This window comes from Myotis davidii, unplaced genomic scaffold (genome assembly GCF_000327345.1).
Source record: "Myotis davidii unplaced genomic scaffold, ASM32734v1 scaffold73, whole genome shotgun sequence".
Lineage (NCBI taxonomy): Eukaryota > Metazoa > Chordata > Mammalia > Chiroptera > Vespertilionidae > Myotis > Myotis davidii.
The window spans coordinates 1,496,806-1,508,712 of NW_006286675.1; positions in this window are offsets into that span (position 1 = coordinate 1,496,806).

Sequence of the window (11,907 nt, forward strand, 5' to 3'; positions counted from 1 at the left end):
TTTTGCCATCTTAATGAATTATCTCTCTCCATCAGTGATGGTTAGAATAAGTTAGGATTATATAATATAGTATGAGCAGTTTGAAATTCATTTCACTCAATTTGTTTATTCCTGCAAAATTAAAGACAGGAACTTTCAGAAAGATAATAAACCGAATATTTAGCGCTGTCTCTTTCCATCTCAGAGGTGATATGCCAAGGATGGCAGCCAGGTTTGGAGACAGTCCAATGACAAGTTCTTTTCTCGGTGCCAGGGAGTTGTCCTCAGTCCTCTCAATCACGGACAACATGAAAAGTCAATAAAAGAAACTTCAAAAACGTGTGAAAAAGCTCAGCAAAAATAAGTTAAAAAAATCAACTCTGAAAATGTCTTCTCTTTAAACACAGTCAAAATCATTTCAACAGGAAAAAAAATCATATCCTATTTTAAGCTGAATGTCAAGCCCTCTAAGGTAATTAATTGTAATATTAAATATGTGATGCCAAGTTGCTTTTTAATTGCGTCTAGATTTCAAAGAACTTGAAATCAGTTAAAAGAGATATTAGAAGGAAGGGGGTAAATCTCATGATAAGAGAAATTATTGTGATAAGGAAAGATAAAAGTCGTAACTTCTATTCAATATATTCATTCTGCTCATAGAAGGAGGAAGACTCAGAGTAATTCTCTCCCTCACATGAGTAAAAGGCAAGCTTGCCTGTGAATCTGAGGGCTTTCCAGAGATGAGCAGGTAGAAACCACAGACATAGTTCTTACCCCGGAACAACCAACTGGGGGACACTCCTGGCCCCAGTGAGACTCCTAGCTCCAGTGATACCCCTGGCCCTAGTGATACTCCTGGCCCCAGTGATACTCCTGGCCCCAGTGAGACTCCTGGCCCCAGTGAGACTCCTGGCCCTAATGAAAGCCATGGGGAAACCCAGAGACCTTCTCTTTTTAGGTACAAAACAAAAACTAACGCTAGTCCCCCTGGCCTTGATGCAAACCCTCCTGGATGAAGCAGTGATCGAAACCAGGTGAACCATGTATGATCAGTAGTTGTTTGAGCCAAATGTGTCATCTCTTGAGATCATGCGCAAAAGGCTGTCAGAATGTGGCGCACCTGGCATTTTGAAAGCTGCTAAGATAATGCCAGGGAGAGGCTGGAAGTCCAGGATCAAGGGGCCAGCACGGCCAGTTCCTGGTGAGAGCTCTCCTGCTGGTTCACAGTGAGTCACCTTCTCTCTGTGTCCACATGAAGGGCAGAGACAGCAAGCTTTCTGGTGTCTCTTCTTCTAAGGACACTAATACTATCAGATCAGGGCTCCACCTCATGACCCTAATTACTTCCCAAATACCCCATCTCCAGCCCTGGCCAGTGTGGCTCAGTTGGTTAGGTGTTGTCTTGTGCACTGAAAGGCTGCAGGTTCAATTCCTGGTCAGGGCACATGCCTGGGTTGTGGGCTCAATCCCCAGTAGGGGGTGTGCAGGAGGCAGCCAATTGATGTTTTTCTCTCTCCCTCTCCCTTCCCCTCTCTCTACAAATACTATTAAAAATCTTTAAAAAAAAGACCCCATCTCCAAATACCATAATATTTCGGGGTAGGGCATCAACATATGAATTTTAGGGTGCACAATTCAGTCCATAGTGACTGTATATATGTTAAGATGCATCTTAAAAAACATATTTGATCCCATCAAGCATATTTACCTTAAAAATATGGCCTAGTTAAGAGGATTAGCTCTTAACACTCCGTATAGTTTTATGTCCAACCTTTTATCAGAAATGAGCAGATGTGGAGGTTTGAGGATGGAACCTGGCAGGAGAGAGCGCTTTGCCCTCTGTACCCAGGAAGACACAGAATGAAAACCGAGTAGGCTCACTAAGGACGTACAGAGGGCAATACAGAAGCCTCGCTGCTGCCTGCTCTGATTTCCCCTCCTATCAAAGGGTAGAAAACTGCCCTATGACACGTAAGTAAAATGCCATCTGTGCTGTTGCTTCTGGAAATTACTTAATTGAAAATACACCAGGAAACAAAATGAAGTGTGATTTTCATTCACACAGAGACTCAGAGTAATTCTCTCCCTCACATGAGTAAAAGGCAAGCTTGCCTGTGAATCTGAGGGCTTTCCAGAGATGAGCAGGTAGAAACCACAGACATAGTTCTTACCCCGGAACAACCAACTGGGGGACACTCCTGGCCCCAGTGAGACTCCTAGCTCCAGTGATACCCCTGGCCCTAGTGATACTCCTGGTCAGGGCACATGCCTGGGTTGTGGGCTCAATCCCCAGTAGGGGGTGTGCAGGAGGCAGCCAATCGATGTTTTTCTCTCTCCCTCTCCCTTCCCCTCCCTCTACAAATACTATTAAAAATCTTTAAAAAAAAGACCCCATCTCCAAATACCATAATATTTCGGGGTAGGGCGTCAACATATGAATTTTAGGGTGCACAATTCAGTCCATAGTGACTGTATATATGTTAAGATGCATCTTAAAAAACATATTTGATCCCATCAAGCATATTTACCTTAAAAATATGGCCTAGTTAAGAGGATTAGCTCTTAACACTCCGTATAGTTTTATGTCCAACCTTTTATCAGAAATGAGCAGATGTGGAGGTTTGAGGATGGAACCTGGCAGGAGAGAGCGCTTTGCCCTCTGTACCCAGGAAGACACAGAATGAAAACCGAGTAGGCTCACTAAGGACGTACAGAGGGCAATACAGAAGCCTCGCTGCTGCCTGCTCTGATTTCCCCTCCTATCAAAGGGTAGAAAACTGCCCTATGACACGTAAGTAAAATGCCATCTGTGCTGTTGCTTCTGGAAATTACTTAATTGAAAATACACCAGGAAACAAAATGAAGTGTGCTTCTCATTCACACAGCTCGGTTCCACCTCAGGAGTCGCAAAGACACAGGGAGCGTGTATTATGCCTAAATTGGAAGCTCAAGCTCTTCTTCCTGCCTCAGATTGGATTATCGACATTTGAAATATCGCACTGCAGACATGAGCCAATCTAGCAAACCCACGGCTTGGTTACCACCTGGCTTGAAAAGCATTGCTGCCCTGGGTTCTTTCCACTCCTAGCAGTGCTCACAGGTAGAGCATGGAAGGTGTAATGTATTTCCCTTAACACAGCGGTTCTCAACCTGTGGGTCTCGACCCCTCTGGGGGTCGAATGACCCTTTCACAGGGGTCGCCTAAGATCATAGGAAAACACATGTATAATTACATATTTTTTTGTGATTAATCACTATGCTTTAATTATGTTCAATTTGTAACAATGAAAATACATCCTACATATCAGATATTTACATTACGATTCATGATGGTAGCAAAATTACAGCTATGAAGTAGCAATGAAAATAATTTTATGGTTGGGGGTCACCACAACATGAGGAACTGCATTAAAGGGTTGCGGCATTAGGACGGTTGAGAACCATTGCCTTAACACATTTTCCCAAAGTTCTATAAAGGCCCATCTTCTCAGAAAGGAAACATGTGTTTTCTCAGAACTGAAGGCAAAGTTACATGCAAAGAGAAATTAACAGGATGGAAACCATCTAGAAAATAACATACAAGCTTGTTCTATTGCAACTCACTCCTGAATTCCATGGAAACTGACAAGCCCAAGATCAATACTCCATCAGCCCAGACCATCTCGACACCTTGCGAATCACCTGGCCACGTGCCACCTGCTATACAATAGGCAGCTATTGACCCAGGCGTGCCTGCGGCAGATATGGCCACGCTTCCCTCTGGTAATCTGGTCCCTCCTGATAACCCAGGCTTGGCAGCCAGAACGATCTCTTATCAGTTCATTATCTGCGGGGTAGAGAGTTCTGTAACAGTACAATGGGTGCTTCAAAATAACACGGAGTCATTCAAACCAAGTTTTCAGACCCTTAGAATTCCAAGGTTCTCTGATTGATTCTATTCTACAAAGTACTTACTTTAATCTTCGGCTGCGCTACCAAGAAATTGAATATTTTGATTTGTGATTTCGAAGGTTCATCCCCAGGGTTTTAAATCTTCAACGCTGGGAAGAGGTGATGTCTTTTTCTTTCCCATGGGCATGTTTCTATTTGCAGCTGTGCATGCTACCCACTGGCAAGCCATGGCACAAATTATTTTAAAAATAGAAAATGAGAAAGTTGTTTTTCTAAGTGCAGTATTAAGTACTGTAACCAAGTTTTCAGGGAAATAATAGCTATGTGTATGTTGCACGTACAATGGGGAGGTAATCAAGCGACAGAGGAGGGAGGGGAGAGGGGAAGGACTCCTGTGTTGTTTCTCTGCAAAGCCCCTCCCAGAGACGTGGCCTCTGGTGACAAAGAGCCGAAAGGGTGTCTTCTCACTAGTCTTAAGCTTGGCCTTGACTCCTGCACCCATCCCCTTCCCCCCAATTAGTGTCTGGCTCACTCATTCACTTCTTATCTATGAGCTAATCTCATCTAATGCCCATGGATCTACATTCTGCTTGCCTCTGCAGAGCCTGCACCCCACCCCCTTATGTCCTATCTGGTCCCCATCTCGCCAGGGTCTAAGGCAGGCAGAGCAGTATACATGGGGCAGGCCCCCAGGCCCCTCGAGTGGGTCAAGCTGACTGCACATGATCACATCAGCGATTATGTCACTGTCACCAACTCTGGGAAGAAGTACTCCACCCACTTCTCCCACCCTCCCCAACAAAGGAATCTTACACTGATAGTCAAGTACAGGAGGTGGACAATGCGACCCATGCCAGCAGTTTGCAGCCACCTAGTAAACCTTATCTTCCCTAAACCAGGGACGCTCAAGAGTAAATAGTTTGCACTTCTCCTCCCAACAGAGGGTAAATAGCTTAAATCACCCTACTCAGTGAGACAGGTAGCAGAAATGTAATAGTGCCATTTGCCAGCCACACCCAAGGACAGATGAAGAGAATAAATCTCATTTTGGTACATCAGCATAAAGGGGATGAGTATTCTATTGAAATCCTCCTCTAAGGCCTCCCCTAAACGCCCAGCCTCTAAAACCCCTCAAAAGGAAGGTCCCGGGAGAGCTCTCCCTCCGGGGAGCATGCCCTCGCCTTCCCCCTCCCCTCTCCTTCCCCCACAGGCGTGCACCTCCTAAAATCCAAGGGACCCATGAGGCTAGCAGCCAGGGCAGCAATGGGCAGTGGCAATTCCTCCCAGGCAATCCCCTGAACCTGCCCCAAGGCCCCCTTTTCTCTGACTTCTTAGTGAGCCAAAGCAGCCCAACCTAGGCTCATTTCCCTGCCAAGTTCTCCTATTATGCAAGGCCCCTCCTGTGTCCCTGTCCCCAGCTTTACTAAGCACCCTCTAAAATTCACCTGGACTCCTGTTATGATGTTTTCCCTGCACAAAGTCAAGAACCCACACAGTACCAGCCAGCTCTAGGCAGACCTGCTAGGGCCAGATCCCCTGTCCAGTATCAGTTGGACTAGATGACTTTTGCTTTCTCCTATTTCTGAAATTCTGTGATTCTAAGAGAAATTCATGGAAAAACCTAACCCAAGGTTTCTGAGCAAGGACCAATGTGACTTCTAAATGAGAGAGCTCCCCCTACTGGACATACACCTTTTCATCTTTGAATTTTGCTGTTTCATCAGCTCTTGCAACCAGGAGGCAGCAGCATACATTCTCCTAGCAACTTTTTCTAGATTCAGAAGAAGCCACTAGAGCCCGCATGCCACACCCTGGTTTGAGAATCAGCTGTGGGAAAGTGACATTGTCATAAGCAGTGAAAAGACCACTTGTCATCAGGAATCTGTGCCATCATCTACAGCAAGCATGTCAAACTCGCGGCCGCAGGCTGCATGTGGCCCACAATGAATTGTTTTGCGGCCCAGCCAATATAAGGGTATATAAGAAACATTTTAATAAACATTTCATAACTTAATTTTTATCCTTCCTTATGGGCTCATTGGGGCACTAAGGGATTCCATAGCCTGCCTGGAGCCACATAGCTGTAGGCAGGCGGAGGCAGGACTCTGCATCGGACCATCTGACTCAAAGGCCAGGTTCCTGGCCACATGCTACGCAGTGTCCCTGAGCACCCAGACAGGTCTGGAGGACTAAGGAGGCTTGAAGCTATGGGAAGTCATTCACAGGGAAACCTTGTTTTCAGCCTGTCATAAGCCCATCCCATGGCCTGTGCAGAAAGTTAAAAACAAAATAGTCACCCTTCTGCTCAGACAGGAAGGGAAGGGGTGAATTTGTTTTCAGAACCTCGGCTGTAAAAAATTCTAATGGGAGAATATGAACTTTGAAGATGATGTCTATGTAAATAAAATGCTCTAGGTTCCTGCCATTGAACTTTTAGGCTCATTGCCATCACTGACCCCTTCACCGTGTTCTGTTAAAGCAAGACTTGGCTAGAAGGACACGACCAGGAGAGAAGTTTAAAGTATAAGATCAGGGGACAAGCCCCAGAGCTTGAACAAGGAGCTGAGAAGGCTCTTTACCGTCTGCCGCTCCAAACCAACCCAGATTCGCCTGTGTGAACTCCATCCACTCCCCTCTCTACCTGGCCATGCCTGTTCCACGCTCTCGGACTTGACCCCATACTCACCTCCCAGGACACTTGGCGTATTCCTCAGGGGCAGAGGCTGTGCTTCATTCATCACTATGATCCCCAGTGGCCAGCCCAGGGGCTCATCCAGAACACACGCTCAGAATAAGTTAGCTGCTCTGACTGTGCCCTGCTCTGCTCAGGCTGCCATAACAGAATGCTGCAGACTGGAAGGCTTCGACTGCAGACAGTTATCTCCCACGGTTCTGGAGGTTGGAAGTCCAAGATCAATGTGCATGCAGGGTTGACTTCTGGTGAGGACTCTTCTTGCCTGCAGACACCACCTTTCACGGGTCCTCACATCACATTACTTCTGTGCACACATGGCGAGAGCTCTGGTCTCTTCTTGTTAGAAGGCACAGTCCAATTCAATTAGGGCCTTGACATTATGACCTCCTGTAACCTTAATTACCTCCTTAAAGGCCCATCTCCAAAGACAGTCACATTGGGGATTATGGCTTCAACATATGGACCTTGGGGGCGGGTGGGGGTGGGGGTGACAACATTTAGTCCATAACAGACGCTATCACCAATTTCACTATAGCTTACTTACTCATCTTTGTATTTCCAGTGCCAGTGTGGCCCCAACACAGAATAGAAGCTCCAATGAGTGTTTAGTAAATTAAATCCCATTCCATGTACCTCCAGACTAGCTGCAGTCAGTGTGAGCATCCCTGTGCCACACCAAAAAAAACACACCAAAAAACACAGCCACAGAGCTTTAAAGATGTGAGTTTCCTGAGTCTGGGAGGTAATCATCTATTCTTTCAAGCTGGAGATATTTATGAAGGATGCAAAAATCGAAAATGAGATCTGTCAAAAGAGAGAGAAAAATGAATGCAAATGAGGGGGTCAATCAGTAATCAATCAAGGTGTGCTAAGGGTGGGATTCAGAGGTGGTTGGAGCTGCTTTTCTGTTGGCCCCAGACCTTAGGAGCTGAAGCATGTTTCTGAAGTTCTGCTCCTTAATTGGTTCATCAGACGTACCGTTAGGGGATTATAAATCATAAAAAGCCGGCTCTTACTGTGAGAACCACAAGGGCTTTCCATGTAGATGAGGGCGTTTGCAAAATAATCAGGACAAAAGACATTAATTGTAATTAGACAATGACTGTGATGCCAATATTACATACATTCATTATAACATAAATGCCATTTTTCACACATGACCTCTAATTCATCAAGTTGCTGGAGGCTGAGAGATAAATTTCTGCTCCTGGAATTAACTGGAGTCACTGACTCTTCTTTTTATTACCAAAAATTTAATATCTTGTGGGTGGCCTGGGAAAGAGCCATTTGAAGACACGTCTTTGGGATCAGATGAACTGGATTCTAATTCCCACTGTGCCACTCCTTACCTGACTATCCTTGCAGGAGATATTTGCTGTCTCTGTGTCTCAGCTTCTCACCTGGAAAAAGAGGCAGAATAATGACCAGTGTTTAGATGTACATGAGGGTTCTTTGCTTGTATTGGACAGCGGCAATACCCTGCCTCATCAAACCCTTTAACCTTTATTCCCAAAGAGTCACCTCGTGACCAAGGGAGCCCACATACACTACAGTCTTAAAAACAGATAAAAATCATCAGGCCCTGGCTGGTTTACTCAGTGGTTAGAACATTGGCCTGCAGCCCGAAGGGTCCTGGGTTTGTATCTCAAGTGCAGGTTTGATCCCCGATGCTGGTCCGGGACACATATAAAAGGCAACCAAGCACAGTTCATCTGCAGGAGCCACTACTTGACTCATGACACTAAGGTCACCAACAGCTGGGAAGAGGAGTCCCAGGAGTGGCACTCTGATGAAAATGAAACTCAGAGAGGTTAGGCAAGGGAACTCAGGTAACACAGGTGTAAACTTGTGGAGTCTGGATTTGAACCCAGGTCTGAGTGAAGGCAGCGGCTGAGGGCTTACCTATTCTGCTACCATTGCCCACCGAGTAAACATCACTCTAACCTCACAGCCTTTGCTTTTTCCAAGAAAAGCCTTAAAGATGCTCTGATAAAATTTGGGACAGAACAATGGACTACAGTAGTGATGGCGAACCTTCTGAGCTCGGCGTGTCAGCATTTTGAAAAACCCTAACTTAACTCTGGTGCCGTGTCTCATATAGAAATTTTTTGATATTTGCAACCATAGTAAAACAAAGACATATTTTGATATTTATTTTATATATTTAAACGCCATTTAACAAAAATCAACCAAAAAAATAAGTCCACGTGTCACCTCTGACACACGTGCCATAGGTTTGCCATCACAGGACTACAACATCACTAGGTGCACCTGGAATGTATGTAGCAAGTAGCTAAAATCCAAGCAATTCGGCCAGCCCACAGGCTGCCATTTCCTCAGATGTCCACCAGCTGACCTGGGCTTACACTTCACAGGGGTCTCTCAGTTTTGAGTCACATCAATCCATCCCTGGTGCGCCTGCTCTGAAAATAGAATGGCCAACATCTGGAGCAGGTGAGACAAATTAGCCCCTCATCCAGATGCTTTGATGTTCACTGTTTTAAATATTTTTTGTATTGATTTCAGAGAGGAAGGGAGAGGGAGAGATAGAAACATCAATGATGAGAGAGAATCATTGATCGGCTGCCTCCTGCACACCCCACACTGGGGATTGAGCCCGAAACCTGGGCATGTGTCCTGACCAGGAATCGAACCGTGACCTCCTGGTTCATAGGTCAATGCTCAACCACTGAACCACACCAGCTGGGCTGGATGTTCATTAATGTGACATCTTATTAAGAACATGTTACATTCAGAGCACTGCATGAGCTGGTATCGGGTAGGGAACTGTCTGGTTTTTCTTATCTTCCGGATATATTGTATAATAAAAAATAGAAAAATGGTCTGAGTCCTCATAGAAAAGAAATGAGTGGGGGGAAATGACAGGAATTATAAAACAAAGTCTCAGACTAATTTGCATTGAACTGGCAGGATTTATTACTAATAATAACATAATGAGGTTCATGGAGAACTAATAGCATGTCAAGGGATATAATGAATGCTCTATGTATACAGCAGGTCCTTGAAAAACATTGTTTCAATCAATGTCATTTCATTATAACGTTGATGAGATGCTGTAGGAACTTAACTCTTGTTTATATCAAAATTGATTTCATTATAAATTGATTCGCTTAAAGTTGCAGAACCTATCAACGATGTTGACGAAGGACTGACTGTATTGGGTCACAGGTAACCTCTGCACCAGTTCCCATTTGAGACACAAGGATTCGGGGATTGGAAGAGGTTGGTCACCAAGGAAATGGTGAAGTTGGACTCAAACTTGTGACCACTTGACAGCAGAACCCTCACTCAGCTGTCACCTTAGTGACTTTTCTATATCCTTGCTACTCAGCAAGGCACGTGGACCAGCGGCATCTGCCTCCCGGCAGCTTATTAGATATGCAGGATGTCAGCCTCCCGCCCCGATACTGAACAGGAATCTACAGGTCACCTGGGCCCTCAGGTGAGCGTGTGCTAGCTGTTCTAGGTGAGGTTCACAGACAGCTTGCCTCATATCACCCAAAGCCACTTAACCCGGGCTGTCTTCCAGGTTTACTAAGTAAGATTCTCTGGCCGGGGGGAACTGTGCCAGTTCTTCAGATTCTCCTAATGGCACAATAACATCTGAAAACCAGTGCCTGGTGCCATCCCTTCCTTGTAAGGTCTAGACGTGGGGCTCGATGTTTCCTTGGGAAGGTGTGTCCATCTGAGGGGTCCTAGCAAGATAGTCACTATTGCTGCCTCAGAATCCCAGGGAAGCTTTCAGCCTTCCTGCCAAAGCCAACGCAGCCATTCCATCCAATTCAGCTCCTGCACTCAGCATTAGGAGCAGGGGACACACGGGTGGGCCCTGAACCAGGATGGTGAAAAGCAAAGACACAAGTAAATACCACCCAAGGCACAGGATCCTGATGACACAACCATCTGTGTCGGCTCTCCCGAATGGGAAGCGCGCTGCCCTGCCTCAGCCAGCTGGCCACATCTGGCCCCAGAGCTGGCCATCCTGACCAGGGCAGCAGCCCGCCTGCAGCGAGCCGCTCCTCTGGGTGCAGCCTGAGGTCCGTCAGACTGGTGGACAAGAACCCTTAGTCCCCATGAGCTCCCGGCCTGTGCCTGCACACCACCCACACTGGCCTTAAGGATTCACCTGGGTTTGGCTTTGGTTTTCCTTTTCAGATGTGGAATAATCTGCTAAGATGAAAGCTTTCTGCTTTGTCAGGTACAAACCCCTGCTGATGTTCAACAATGTCCATGTCAGCTCCCTGGAGCGGGCCAGTGTCTGGATTTTGAACATTCATTCGTTCATTTGACAAACACATGCCCAGGATGGGGAGACTGCACCACAGGGATATAAGACCGACTCTGTACTCTACACCTGGAAATCTTACTGAGAGGCTAACAGGACAGCCAGTCAATACTTAATTACAAACAGAGCCCAGTGCAATGAAGGGGCGGACCAGGGTCCAGTGAAAGTGAATAATAGGGGAGCCACACTCAATCAGGGGCGTGTGGAAGGCTTTCCTGAGGAAGTGAAAGTTCAGGGGAGACCTGAAGATCCACCGAGATGGGACTGATTACCTGCACCCCTGCCGCAGGTCAAAAAGGCTTGTCCCTGAACATCCACTGCTCTGCTATGCTAATGGCCACTTAATATGCACTGAACTTCTACTGCTCTGAACAAATGAGGCTTTGTGCTGTGTTATGGACTGAATGTCTGTGTTGCCCACAAAACTTACATGTTGAAGCCTTAATCCTTTCTGTGCCTGCATTTGGACACGGGGCTGCTAAGAAGTAATTTAGGTTAAATTAAGTCATCAGGAGGGGCCCTGATTCTATAGGATTAGTGTCCTGGTAAGAAAACACCTGAGAGCACTCTCTCTCCCCCTCTCACTTCCTCCTTTCCTCTCCCATTCCCTGTCTCCCACTCTCCCTCTCTCCCCTCTCTTTATCTCTCTCTTCCTCTCTCTCCCTCTCTCTTTCTGCCAAGTGAGAAGGGAGCTGCCTGCAAACCAGGAAGAGGGTTCTCACCAGAAACTGAACCCTGTTGATTTGGGTTAAGGATGGATTATTTGGGGAAATACAATGACCACAGACCAAAAATAAAAAGCCACCAACACACACACACACACACACACACACACACCACAAGCCAATTTTCTGAGGCCAAGTAATGGCATGTCGCATGTAACCTGGATGCTCTCTGGTCCCATGAAACGATAGTTCTCAAATCCGAAGGCACCAAGATTGAAGAATGTGCTCTGACTGCCGGACATGAAATTCCCCTTGCTCCAGGCCCTGCGGTTCCTTTGCAGATATTTCACACCCATTTTCAGCCCCTGGGC